Below are 14,103 nucleotides of genomic sequence, written 5' to 3' on the forward strand. Positions count from 1 at the left end.
ATTTCCACTGTTTTGGCACCACAAGAGCCCTTCAAACCCGACATTGTGCCTAAAATATATTCTAATAAAAAGGAGGCCCCAAAATCCTCTAGGTGCTCCTTTGCTTCTGAGGCCAGTGCTTCAGTCCATTACCACACTAGGGCCACATGTGGGATATTTCTAAAAACTGCAGAATCTGGGCAATAAATATTGAGTTGCGTTTGTCTGGTAAAACCTAGTAAAAATAGATTAAAAATGAATTTCTGCAAAAAAAAAATTTGAACATTTCCCCTCTATGTTTCTTTTATTCCTGTGAAACGTTTAAAGGGTTAAGAAACTTTCTAAATGCTGTTTTGAATACTTTGAGGGGTGAAGTTTTTAAAATAGGGTGATTTATGGGGGTTTCTAATATAGAAAGCCCTAAAAGCCGCTTGACAACTGAACGGGCCCCTGTAAAAATAGCCTTTTGAAATTTTCTTGAAAATGTGAGAAATTGCTGCTAAAGTTCTAAGCCTTGTGATGTCATAGAAAAATAAAAGGATGTTCAAAAAACGATGCCAATCTAAAGTAGACATATGGGGGATGTTAGTTAGCAACAATTTTGTGTGGTATAACGGCCTGTCTTACAAGCAGATACATTTAAATTTAGAAAAATGCTAATTTTTGGCATTTTTCACGAAATTTTGGTGTTTTTCATTAATAAATATCGAATTTATCGACCAAATTTTTCCACTATCATAAAGTACAATAAGTCACGAGAAAACAATCTCAGAATCACTTTGATAGGTAAAAGCATTCCCAAGTCATTACCACATAAAGTGACACATATCAGATTTGAAAAAATGGGTCTGGTCCTGAAGGCCAAAATAAGCTTTTTCCTCAAGGGGTTCATAATTCACGGTGGGTGTTAAAAGCACGATCCGGGTGTCTCAGACTAGCGCTGACACCTGGATCGCGCTGTTAACCCCTGCCTCTGGTCCCGGAGACATGACCGGGACCTAATTGGTTCAGATCCTGGTCATGTGATCGTAGGGAAAGTTTGTTGTAGCAACGAACTGGAAAGTTTGTTGCTACAACAAACTTTCCCGGGGACCGATTGGAGGTGCTGCAATCGGTTAAAAGGCAAAACCGGGGGCCATACAACAGCCCCCGGGTCTGCCATGCACAGCAGCTTATGAGAACCAGCCGGAGGCCGGTCCTCATAAGCTTCCTGTCAGTGTGACTCTCAGCGTCACACTGACAGTTTATAATACGTTATACTACCTAGGTAGTGTAATGTATTATAGCAGCGATCAGTGCTGCCAGGCTTGAAGTAAAAAATAAAGTAATAAAAATGTTTTATAAAAGTGTAAAAACAAGTTATAAAAGTTACAAAACAGAAAATGCTTTTTTTTCCTATAAGAAGACTTTTATTATAGGAAAAAAATGAAAATGTTAAAAAAAAGTACACATATTTGGTATCACCGCGTTCACAACGACCCCAACTATAAAACTATAATGTTATTTTTCCCGCACAGTGAACAGCGCAAAAAAATAATTAAAAAACAATGTCAGAATCACAATTTTTTTGGTCATCAACCCTCCAAAAATATAGAATAAAAAGTGATCAAAAATTTGCATGTACCCTAAAATAGTACCAATAAAAACGACAACCTGTCCCGCAAAAAACAAGCCCTTACACAGCTTTTTGACTGAAAAATAAAAAAGTTATGGCTCTCAGAATATGGCGACACAAAAAATAATTTTATCGAAAAGTGATTTTATTGCGCAAATGCCACAAAACATAAAAAAACTATATACATCTGGTATCGGCGTAATCGTATCAATCCGCAGAATAAAGTAAAATGTCATTTATAGCGCGCGGTGAAAAGTGTAAAAAAAAAAAGACAAAAAACATTGTCAGAATTTGTTTTTTTGTCACTTTGATTGCCAAAAAAAATCTAATAAAAAGTGATAAAAAAAGCCCTCGCACGGCTCCGGTGAAGAAAAAAAGTTCTGTCTCTCAGAATATAGCGACAGAAATTGTGCAGTGTCCAAAAGCAGATAAGATCGGGCGCCATTTATCAGTGCGACATTGGCCACATATCTGCGGATTATTATTTATTTATTTGATGTACTCTGCCCAATTTACACATACCCCCACATCATAAACTGAAATACCAGCAAAACCCAAAACAGAACAGTTACCAAGAAAACTCTGCGCTCCGAAAGCCAAATGGCGCTCCCTCCCTTCTGAGCCCCACAGCGTGCCCAAACACCAGTTTACGTCCACATATATGATATTTTATATCCGGGAGAACCCGCTCAACATTGTATGAGGTATTTGTCTTCAGTGGCACAAACTGGGCACAAGATATTGTGCATTAAAATGGCATATCAGTGGAAAATTTAAATTTTCACTTTGCACCATCCGCTGCGCATTAACGCCTTCGCGCACCACGACTTAATAGCATGTTGTGGTGCGGGGGGTTATATATGGAGCGGGCTCATGCGCTGCGCTCGCTCCATATTCTGCAGGTGTCCACTGTGTATTACAGCTGACACCCGGGACTAATGGACAGGAACAGCGATCGCGCTGTTACAGGAGTCTGTATAAATGATGATATACTGCAATACATTAGTACTGCAGTGTATTGTACCAGCGACCTAATGATCGCTCGTTCCAGTCCCCTAAAGGGACTTTTGGGAGGTTTCCACTGTTTTGGTACCTCAGGGGCTTTGCAAATGCGACATGACACCCGAAAACCATTCCAGCTACATTTGAGCTCCAAAAGCCAAATATTGTTCCTTCCCTTCTGAGTCCTGCCGTGGGTCCAAACAGCAGTTTATTACCACATCTGGCGTATTGCTGTAATCAGGACAAATTGCTTTAAAAATTTTAGGGTGATTTTTCTCCTTTATTCATTGTAAAAATTAAAAATTTCTATGTTTTTTAGAAAAAAGTAGATTTTCAATTTCACGGCCTAATTCCACTAAATTCAGCAAAAAAAACTGTGGGGTCAAAATGCTAACTATACCCCTAGAAAAATTCCTTGAGGGGTGTAGTCTACAAAATGGGGTCACTTTTGGGGGGTTTCCACCGTTTTGCTCCCTCCAGGGCGTTGCAAACGCGACATGGCACTGAAAACCAATCCAGCACAATCTGCGCTTCACAATCCGAATGGCGCTCCTTCCCTTCTGAGCTCTGCCGTGGGTCCAAACAGCAGTTTAGTACCACATATGGGGTATTGCTAAAATTGGGAGAAGTAGCTTTACAAGTTTTGGGGTGCTTTTTATTCTTTATGCCTTGCAAATATTTTTTTTTTATATATTTTTTCAGAAAGTAATTTTCACTTTCACATTCAAACTCCAATAAATATAGCAGAAGACCTGTGGGGTCAAGATGCTAACTATACCCCTAGATAAATTCCTTGAGGTGTGCAATTTCCAATACCGTGTCACTTTTGGGGGATTTCCACTGTTTTGGCACTACAAGACCTCTTCAAACCCGACATGGTGCCTAAAATATATTCTAAAAAAAGGAGGCCACAAAATCCACTGGGTGCTCCTTTGCTTCTGAGGGTGGTATTTCAGTGCATTATCACACTTGGGCCACATGTGGGATATTTCTAAAAACTGCAGAATCTGGGCAATAAATATTGTGTTGCGTTTCTCTGGTAAAACCTTCTGTGTTACAGAAAAAAAATGTATTACAAATGAATTGCAGCAAAAAAAATAAAATTTGTCAATTTCCCCTCTACATTGCTTTAATTCCTGCGAAACGCCTAAAGGGTTAAGAAACTTTCTGAATGCTGTTTTGAATACTTTGAGGGGTGCAGTTTTTAATATGGGGTGATTTATTGGGTCTATCTAATACAAAAGGCCCTCAAAGCCACTTCAGAACTGAACTGGTCCTTGAAAAATAGCCTTTTGAAATTTTCTTGAAAATGTGAGAAATTGCTGGTAAAGTTCTAAGCCTTGTAACGGCCTAGAAAAATAAAATAATGTTTAAAAAACTATGCAAATATAAAGTAGACATATGGAATATGGGAAATAGTAACTATTTTGTGTGGTATTACTATCTGTTTTACAAGCAGATACATTTAAAATGAGAAAAATCATAATTTTTGCAAATTTTCTCTAAATTTGTGTTTTTCAAAAATAAACAATGAATTTATTGACCTAATTTTTCCACTAATATAAAGTACAATATGTCACGAGAAAACAATCTCAGAATCGCTTGGATAGGCAAAAGCATTCCAGAGTTATTACCGCATAAAGTGACACGTCAGATTTGAAAAAATGGGGCTGGTCCTGAAGGCCAAAATGAGCTCGGTCTTGAAAGGGTTAAACACTGTATACACTGTACTGCTATACACACTGTTATAACAGAGGGCTCTCTGCGCAGATGCCTCATGCTCACTGAGGGTATGTTGACACGCAGTGACCAAAAACGTCTGAAAATACTGAGCTGTTTTCAGGCGAAAACAGCTCCTGATTTTCAGACGTTTTTGTAGCAACTCGCATCCCAAGAAGTGACATGCATTTATTTTTCGTGGGCGTCTTTTTAAGCGCCGTATTTTGACAGCCACGCGTAACATTACACCGCGTGGGAACAGAGCACCGTAAAACCCATTGAAAGCAATGGGCAGATGATTGTAGGCGTTTTTTCAGGCGTAATGCGAGGCGTAAAACGCCCGAATTACATCTGAAAACACTGCGTGTGGTGAACATACCCTGAGGTTGTTATGTTGTAACCACGGTAACCACTAATGTATCACCTGTTCCTACTTGTTAACTCAGGTTGAATCACTGATTGTATTACCACACTGGTTTATATATACCGTTAAGATTGTTGGTCATTGCTTGACAAAGATCCCATAGCGACGGATCGAAACATTGCCTGCCTGGGGTGAATAAACACACCACCTTTTCTCACCAATTTTCTTGGAGTGCTGCCTCTTCTTTTTGGGGGGGATTATATATATATATATATATATATACACACACACACACACACACATATATTATATATACACACACGGTGCAGGTTTAAGCTTCCTACACAAGCAATTGGGCAGCTGAATTTTGGGTGCCCGTCCGTCAAAGACTGCCAGGGACCCCGGAGAGAAGATCCCGGTGGTTTTCACCACTTCTGTCTTCTCTGTACTCATGTACACATTTATAGAGTAGAGGTTGCTTCCGCTATTGGTCCCGGTGGTCATGTGACTGGTCACATGATTGCCGAGATGCGGGTAGTAGGAGCCTGCTGCAGGGTCTAGCTAGACCCAGCACAGCCCTATCAGTGACCATAGTCAGTGTAACACGGCTGATCTCCCCTTCTGTGCACAACCAGTTACAGAGGAAAAGTATAGTGTAATAAAAATAAAATGTAATAAAAATTCCCCAAATGTCTTTTCTTACCTTTGAGGGAAAGGCCATTAAAATAAAAAGGTAAAAAAATAGATAATCACACATATCAGCCCCCCCCCCCCCAATCATTGCCATTGACACAATTACATTTACGGTAGATAATGACGATCACAAATAAAAAGTCTAGTTTTCTCTTCAAGATATAAGCCTAAAAATGCTGAAAAAGCAAAAGCATTAATAATAGAAAACGTCAAAGACCAACAAATAAAAATATTGTAGCCGTTTAACTGAGAATCAAATCAGAGACATCAGTCAGCTGAATAAGGGTCCGACACACCGCCTAATGGAATGCTTTGTTTTATAATAGGGGTCATCTCAAATAAAAGAGGCGTGCAGCAGCAAGGTCATCAAATTCACCTTAACCCCTTAACGCTCCAGGACGTACTATTATGTCATGGTAAGTGCATCATTCCCGCTCCATGACATAATAGTATGTCATGGATGAAACATGGTGCCGTTCGCGCGGGGCGTTCATGAGCTGTGATAGCTGCTGTTTCCGACAGCAGGCTATCACAGCTCAGTGTGCAGGGACCAATCGCGGTGGTCCCCGCAGATTGACCCCTCAGAAGCCGCGTTCAATAGCGATCGCGGCTTCTTAGAGGTTAAACCGCCATCGACGGCCCGCTACATGATAGCGGCCAGCGATGGTGGCTATGGCAACCAGAGTCCTAACAATGGACTCCGGCTACGCCATCGACGGAAGCCTAGTAGGTCCTGACATAGTGAGTAGCTGACAGCTCTAATACACTACACTACGCATGTAATGCAGTGTATTAGAATAGCGATCAGGGCCTCCTGCCCCCAAGTCCCCTAGTGGGACAAAGTAAAAAAAAGTAAAAAAAAAGTTGTGTAAAAATAAGAAAATAAAAGTTTTAAGAGTAATAAAAGTAAAAATCCCCCCTTTTCTCTTATCAGTCCTTTATTATTAAAATAAATAAACAAATAAACTATACATAATTGGTATCGCCGCGTCCGTAACGGCCTGAACTACAAAATTATTTCGTTATTTATCCCGCACGGTGAACGCCATAAAAGAAAATAATAAACCGTACCAGAATCATAATTGTTTGGTCACTTCACCTCCCAAAAAATGGAATAAAATTAGTTCAAAAAGTCGCATGTACCTAAAAATGGTCCTGATCGAAACTACAGTTCGTTACGCAAAAAATAAGTCCTCGCACGGCTTTATTGATGGAAAAATAAAGAAGTTCTGGCTCTTAGAATAAGGTAACACAAAAAGGGAATGGTTTTTTATAAAAAGTATTTTATTGTGCAAACGCCATAAGACATAAAAAACCTATAAACATCCGGTATCGCCGTAATCGTATCGCCCCGCAGAATAAAGTGAATATGTCATTTATAGCGCACGGTGAACGCTGTAAAAAAAATAGAATACAAAAACAATAGTAGAATTGCAGTTTTTTAGTCACCACGCCACTTAAAAATAGAACAAAAACTGATCAAAAAGTCGCATGCCCCCCAAGAAAACTACAATGGATTCCTCAAGGGGTCTAGTTTCAAAAATGGGGTCACTTTTTGGGGGTTTCCACTGTTTTGGCACCACAAGACCTCTTCAAACCGGACATGGTGCCTAATAAAAAAGAGGCCTCAAAATCCACTAGGTGGTCCTATGCTTCGGAGGCCGGTGCTTCAGTCCATTACCGCCCGAGGGCCACATATTGGATATTTCTCAAAACGGCAGAATCTGGGCAATAAGTATTGAGTTGCGTTTCACTGATAAAACCTTCTGTGTTCTAGAAAAAAATGGTATAAAAAGGATTTTCTGACAAAAATAAATAAATATGTAAATTTCACCTCTACTTTGCTCTAAATTCCTGTGAAACACCTAAAGGGTTCATAAACTTTCTAAATGCTGTTGTGAATACTTTGAGGGGTCTAGTTTCTAAAATGGGGTGCTTGATAGGGGTTTCTAATATATGGGCCCCTCAAAGCAACTTCAGAACTGAACTGGAACCCCAAAAAATAAATAAATTAGGCAATTCTTCGCTTCTTACATTATACTGATAATGAGCCGTGCCCACCCCGAGATGACCCCAGTTTTAAATGTTTGTATAAACTGAGACCCCTATTAGACCATTTCAGTGCCCGGTTTTCCCAAGCATACACCCCAAGAAGTGTATTTCTATTGATGAGTCCTTGGTACATTTTAAAGGGAGGGTTCAATTCCGCCAGTACCTGCCGGGTAAGAGGGCAAGGTATGGCGTGAAGATGTATAAGCTGTGCGCGAGTGCATCAGGGTATACCTACAGATTTAGGATATATGAAGGGAAGGACACCAGTATTCAGCCCCCAGAATGCCCCCCCCCCCCTTACTGGGAGTTAATACAAAAATTGTGTGGGATTTGGTGCACTCACTGCTGGACCAGGGTTACCACCTCTACCTGGATAATTTTTATACCAGCGTCCCACTCTTCAAGTGCCTCGCTTCCAGAAGTACTGCGGCATGCGGCACTGCTAGAAGAAATCTGAGAGGCCTCCCTAAGACTCTGCAGGGCAAACACTCAGAAGGGGTGAGAGCAGGGCACAATCTAGCAGCAACATATTGTGTCACGTACAAGGACAAGAGAGATGTCACACCAGTACCCATGTACCTGTACGAGGTACCAGTACAGAGACCCCCAAACCAGACTACATCCTGGACTATAATAGGTACTTGGGAGGGGTGGACTTATCAGATCATGTCCTGAAGCCCTACAGCGCCATACGGTGTGGTATAAGAAGCTGGCCGTGCACATCATACAGATGGCATTGTACAATGCGTACGTGCTACGTCGATGTGCAGGCCAGACGGGAAATTTCCTGGAATTTCAAGAGGTGGTTATCAAGAAACTAATCTTTAGGGACCAAGAAGGGGGATACCCAGTACTTCTGGAAGCGAGGCCACACGCATCGTACCAGGGCAACACTTTCCAGGAGAAGTTCCCCAAACTGGCAAGAAAGGAAAAAGTCAAGAGGTACAAAGTCTGATATAAGAGGGGGATAAGGAAGGACACAATATATCAATGTGACGAGTGCCCCGAAAAACCAGGGCTCTGTATGAAAGTGTTTTAAAATGTATCATACATCCCTTGATTTTTAATCTACCCCAGTTTTACTTACCCTGATGAACTCCGCACATCTTATCCCCCCTCGTCTTTCCCCTCTGGGCCCTGCTGTGTGTCCAGGCAGCTGATAACAGCCACATTGAGGGTATTGCCATACCCAGGAGAACCCACATTACAGTTTATGGGGTGTAGGCTTCCGGTCAAAATGCTCACTAAACCTCTAGATGAATGCCTTAAGGGGTGTAGTTTTTAAAACGGGGTCACTTCTTGGGGGTTTCAACTGTACTGGTACCTCAGGGGCTTCTGCATACATGACTTAGCACCAGAAAATCCCCAGTAGGCCAAATGGTGGTCCTTTCCTTCTGAGCCCCCGATGGGCCAAACGGCAGTTTATCACCACAACTGGGATATTGCCGCACTCAGAACAAATTGGGCAACAAAATGGGGTATTTTATTCCTTGTGAAAATTTTACATTTTTAGCCGAAACGACATATCATTGGAAAAAATTACATTTTTGTTAATTCACAGCCCAATTCAAATAAATTCTGTGAAAAAATGGTGTGGTCTAAATTGTCACAACACTCATAAATGAATTCCTTGAGGGGTGTAGTTTCCAAAATGGGGTCACTTCTGGTGGGTTTCCATTGCTTTGATACCTCTGGGGCTCTGCAAATGCGACATGGCACCGAAAACCAATCCAGCAAAATCTGCACTCCAAAGAACACACAGCACTCCTTCCCTTCTGAGGCCTCCCACGGGCCTAAACGGAAGTTTATAGCCACAAATGGGGTATTGCTGCACTCAGGAGAAATTGGGCAACAAAATGGGGTATTTTCTTCCCTGTGAAAATAAGAAATGTTGAAGAAAAATGACATTTTATTGGAAAAAATTTAATTTTTTAAATTTCACAGCCCAATTCGTGCTGTGTAAAAACTGTGGGATCAAAATCGGAACAACAACCATAAATTAATTCCTTGAGGAGTGTAGTTTCCAAAATGGGGTCACTTTTGGGAAATTCCTACTGTTTTGGCACCTCAACACCTCTTCAAACCTGGCATGCTGCCTAAAATATATTCTAATAAAAAAGGAGGCCCCAAAATGCACTAGGTGCTTCTTTGCTTCTGGGGCTTGTGTTTTAGTCCACGAGCGCACTACCGTAGAGCCACATGTGGGACATTTCTAAAAACTGCAGAATCTGGACAATACATATTTATTAGTGTTTCTCTGGTAAAACCTTCTGTGTTACAGAATTTTTTTTAATAAAATTGAAATTCAGCAAGAAAAATGAAATTTGCAAATTTCACATCCACTATGATTTAATTCCTGTGAAATGCATAAAGGGTAAAAAAAACTTCTAAATGCTGTTTTGAATACAATGAGGGGTCTAGTTTGTAAAATGGGGTGTTTTATGGGGGTTTCTAATACATAAGCCCCTCAAAGCCACTTCGGAACTGAGCAAGTACCTTAAAAAAAAGTAACTATTTTGGGTGGTATAACCATCTGTTTTACAAGCAGATGCATTTAAATTCAGAAAAAAAATTTTTTTTCTAAATTTTCTCTAAATTTTGCAATTTTTCACAAATAAACACTGAATATATCGACCAAATTTTACCACTAACATGAAGCCCAATGTGTCACGAGAAAACAGTCTCAGAATCGATTGGATAGGTTTAAGCATTCCGACGTTATTACCACATAAATTGTAATTTGTCAGATTTGAAAAATGGGCTCTGAGCCTAAAGGCCCAAACTAGGCTTTAATCGTACCAACAACGGAATGTAATGGAGTTTTCTGCTGAAAGCACCTGCTCTAGCACTACAAACACTGATGAGCATTAACCCCTTTGCGACATTTTACGTATCCATACGCCAAAGTCGGGTAGGCGAAGTATGGAGCGGGCTCAACAGAGACCGCAGCATTTAAATAGTTAGAAAGAGGGGGGCGACCCCCTCTAACAGCTTATCGCGCCCCCGCAACACAATCATGGGAGGACGATGGTTGCTACGGCTGCCTGGGGGCCTAATGAAGGCCCCCAGGTCGGCCATCTTTGTACACCTATTAAGACCTGCCTCCGGCAGGGCTTAATAGTTGTATTGCAGTACATCGTAATTCTGACAGTCATTAGTATTGGGGTATGTTCACACGGCCAAATTTCAGACGTATACGAGGCGTATTTTGCCTCGTTTTACGTCTGGAAATACGTCTCAAATACGTTGGCAAACATCTGCCCATTCATTTGAGTTTGCCGACGTACTGTGCAGACGACCTGTTATTTACGCGTCGTCGTTTGACAGCTGTCAAAAGACGACGCGCAAAAATACAGCCTCGTCAAAAGAAGTGCAGGACACTTCTTTGGACGTTTTTGGAGCGGTTTTCTCATAGACTCCAATGAAAACAGCTCCAAAAACGGACGTAAAAAACGCCGCGAAAACGGCGTGAAAACGCTGCGAAAAATGCGAGTTGGTAAAAAAGCGTCTGAAAAGCAGGGTCTGTTTTCCCTTGAAAACAGCTCTGGATTTTCAGACATTTTTGTTGACTACGTGTGAACATACCCTTGCAGTATATCGTGAAAGTGATCTAGCGATCGCTGGTTGAAGCCCCCTAGGGGCACTAATAAAAAAAAAAGTAAAAATGAGTTAAAGTTTTTTTTTATGTAAAAAAAATATATGTATATTAAAAGTAAAAAAAAAAACCTTTTCCCATTTTTCCCCTAGAGCATAGTAAAGAAATAAATAAACATAATTGTTATCGCCGCGTCCGTAAAGGTCTGAAATATTACAATATATCTCTATTTAACCCGCATGGTGAACGCCGTAAAAATAAATAATTGTAAAACGCCAGAATCTCTATTTTTTGCTCACCTAATCTCCCACAAAAAATGAAATAAAAAGTGATCAAACCGTCGCATTTACACACTGAATGGTATTATTAAAAACGACAGCTTATCCCGCAAAAAATAAGCCCTCATACCACTTAATCGACGTTAAAATAAAAAAGTTGTGGCTCTCGGAATTTGGCGACGCAAAATAAATTCTCTTTTTTACACTTAGGTTTTTACTTGTAAAAGTAGTAAAATATAGAAAAAACTATATATATTTGGTATCGCTGTAGTCGTATTGACCCGCAGAATAAAGTTATCATGTTGCTTTAATTGCACAGTGAATTCCGTAAAAACGGCGTGCAAAAAACCATGGAGGAATCGCTGTTTTTTTCATTTTCTACCCCACAAATCATTTTTTTCCCGTTTCCTAGTACATTATATGGCAAAATAAATGGTGCTACAAAAAACGACAACTCGTCCCGCACAAATCAAGCCCTTATAGTACTATATCGATGGATAAATAAAGGCGTTATGGCATCTGGAATGTGGAGAGGAAAAAAACAAAATGAAAATCTGAAAAAGGGCTGCGGCGGGAAGGGGTTAACGAAAGGACCTCGAATATATATATTAGGGAATTGTTGATAATATGGTATTTAACCCCTTCCCGCCGCAGCCATTTTTCAGATTTGGTTTTTTCCTCCCCACCTTTCATAACCCATAACCTTTTTATTTTCCCATCAATATATCCGTACAATGGCTTGTATATTGCAGGACAAGTGCTTGATTTTCACACCACCATTTCACTGGCATTTGCGGGGTGGAATAGGAAAATAACAGCAATTCCTCAATCTTTTGGGGGGTTTCATTTTTACGGCATACACCGTGCGGTAAAAGCGAAATGTTAACTTTATTCTACCAGTCAATACGATTACGGCGACACCAAATTTATATAGTTTTATGGTATTTATATCGGTTTTTTTTGTTTTACTACTTTTACAAGGAAAAAACTGATTGTTACAAATATAATATGAAATCTGTCGCCATATTCGGAAATCCATAACTTTTTTTTCCGTCGATTGATCGGTATGAGGGCTTATTTTGTAGTTTCTATTAGTACCACCTTGGGGTACATGAGACTTTTTGTTAAATTTTATGTGGGAGATGAAGTGACCAAAAAAACAGCGATTCTGGCGCTTACATTTTTTCAACGTTCACCTTGCGGGTTACATACACGATGTTCCTAATTATTATGCACATTACAGGGGGCCGCCCCTATTTCTAACCTCTGAAATGCCGCGGTCGCTATGACCGTGGCGTTTAAGGCGTTAAACAAGCGACATCGCGCTCGAGATAGATACAGCCGACACGCTCGTTCAATGGAGCTCCATACTCCACCATGCAATGTGCACTGTATATACACGGCGGATGTCGGGAAGAGGTTAACCCTTAATGGAAATGTGTCGCGAATTAAACCTTTTTTTTTAAAGTAAGTTACTTATTTCTATTATATTTTTTACGTTTTTTGCTGTATTTTTTTTTTCTTCCACATGGTGGAAAGTATTAAAAATTAAATAATAATTTGACATGTTTTCCTATGTTGGCCACCAGAGGGAGCACTTCCCAGAATTACAGCAAGGTGAATAAGGCAAAGCAACCTGACTCACAGCTGCCGTAAATGTGGGAGGGAATCTCACCCCCTCTCATACAAGCCAGGAAAAGGTGTCTTCAAATTGCTAAGCAGTGTCCGGCTGCCATTTTGGGTGTGATTGTCCAAATGGCAGAAGCTATAGGACACACCAAATGGCTAAGGGTACGTTCACACGCTTACGAAACAGAGGGAAAACAGCTCCTGATTTTCAGCCATTTTTTAATCAAACTCACGTTTTTGGCGCTGTTTTTTACAATAGTTTTTGGAGCGGTTTTTCTATAAAGTCAATGAAAAACCGCTTAACCCCTTCAGGACCCAACCTGTTTTGGCCTTCAGGACCCAGCCAATTTTTTAAAATCTGACATGTGTTACTTTATGTGGTAATAACATTGGAATGCTTTTACCTATCCAAGCGATTCTGAGATTGTTTTCTCGTGACATGTTGTACTTTATGTTAGTGAAAAAATGTTGTCGATAATTTTGGTATTTATTTCTGAAAAACACCACAATTTAGAAAAAATTTCCAAAAATTAGCATTTTTCTAAATTTAAACGTATCTGCTTGTAAAACAGATAGTAATACCACACAAAATAGTTACTAATTACCATCCCCCCATATGTCTACTTTAGATTGGCATCATTTTTTGAACGTCCTTTTATTTTTCTAGGCCGTTACAAGGCTTAGAACTTTAGCAGCAATTTCTCATATTTTAACCCCTTCCCCCTGCTTGCATTCTGGGCCCTAATGTCCAAGCCATTTTTTACATTTTTCCATTGTCACATTCGAAGAGCTGTAACTTTTTTATTTTTGCGTCGGCATAGCTGTATAAGGTCTTGTTTTTTGCGGGACGACTTGCAGTTTTTATTGGTACCATTTGAGAGTAGATGCGACTTTTGATCACTTTTTAGTCAGGATTAACAGAAAACAGCAATTTTTCCATTGTTTTTTATTTTATTTTTTACGGCGTTCACAGTGCGGGTTAAATAATGTAACAGCTTTATAGTCGGGGTCGTTACGGACGCGGCGATACCAAATATGTCTAACTTTTTTGCTTTATTGTATTTTTTTTTAATAGTAAAGCATTTTGTAAGGGGAAAAAGTGGGTTTTTCATTTTTTTTTTCACTTTTTTTTAAAATTAACTTTATTAAACTTTTTTTACTTTTATACTAGTCCCAC

General features: G+C 40.0%; 1 protein-coding gene and 1 long non-coding RNA gene across 6 annotated transcripts in view; one reads left to right on the plus strand and one right to left on the minus strand.

Moving 5' to 3' along the window:
- The window catches only part of LOC142671136 (oocyte zinc finger protein XlCOF8.4-like), a 143,101-nt gene that overhangs the window by 114,563 nt on the left and 14,435 nt on the right, over positions 1–14,103 (plus strand). The window lies entirely within an intron of this gene.
- Positions 1–14,103, minus strand: part of LOC142671140 (uncharacterized) — a 153,080-nt gene that overhangs the window by 97,747 nt on the left and 41,230 nt on the right. Inside the window, exon 5 of one of the 5 annotated variants that reach the window (XR_012851795.1) lies at positions 7,804–9,297. The exons of the other annotated variants lie outside the window; for them this stretch is intronic. This is a non-coding gene — a long non-coding RNA (uncharacterized LOC142671140). Of the gene's footprint in view, positions 1–7,803; positions 9,298–14,103 lie in introns of those variants that run through there. 5 annotated transcript variants of the gene reach the window in all.

The sequence above is a fragment of the Rhinoderma darwinii genome (assembly GCF_050947455.1).
Source record: "Rhinoderma darwinii isolate aRhiDar2 chromosome 1 unlocalized genomic scaffold, aRhiDar2.hap1 SUPER_1_unloc_27, whole genome shotgun sequence".
In the NCBI taxonomy this organism is placed as follows: domain Eukaryota; kingdom Metazoa; phylum Chordata; class Amphibia; order Anura; family Rhinodermatidae; genus Rhinoderma; species Rhinoderma darwinii.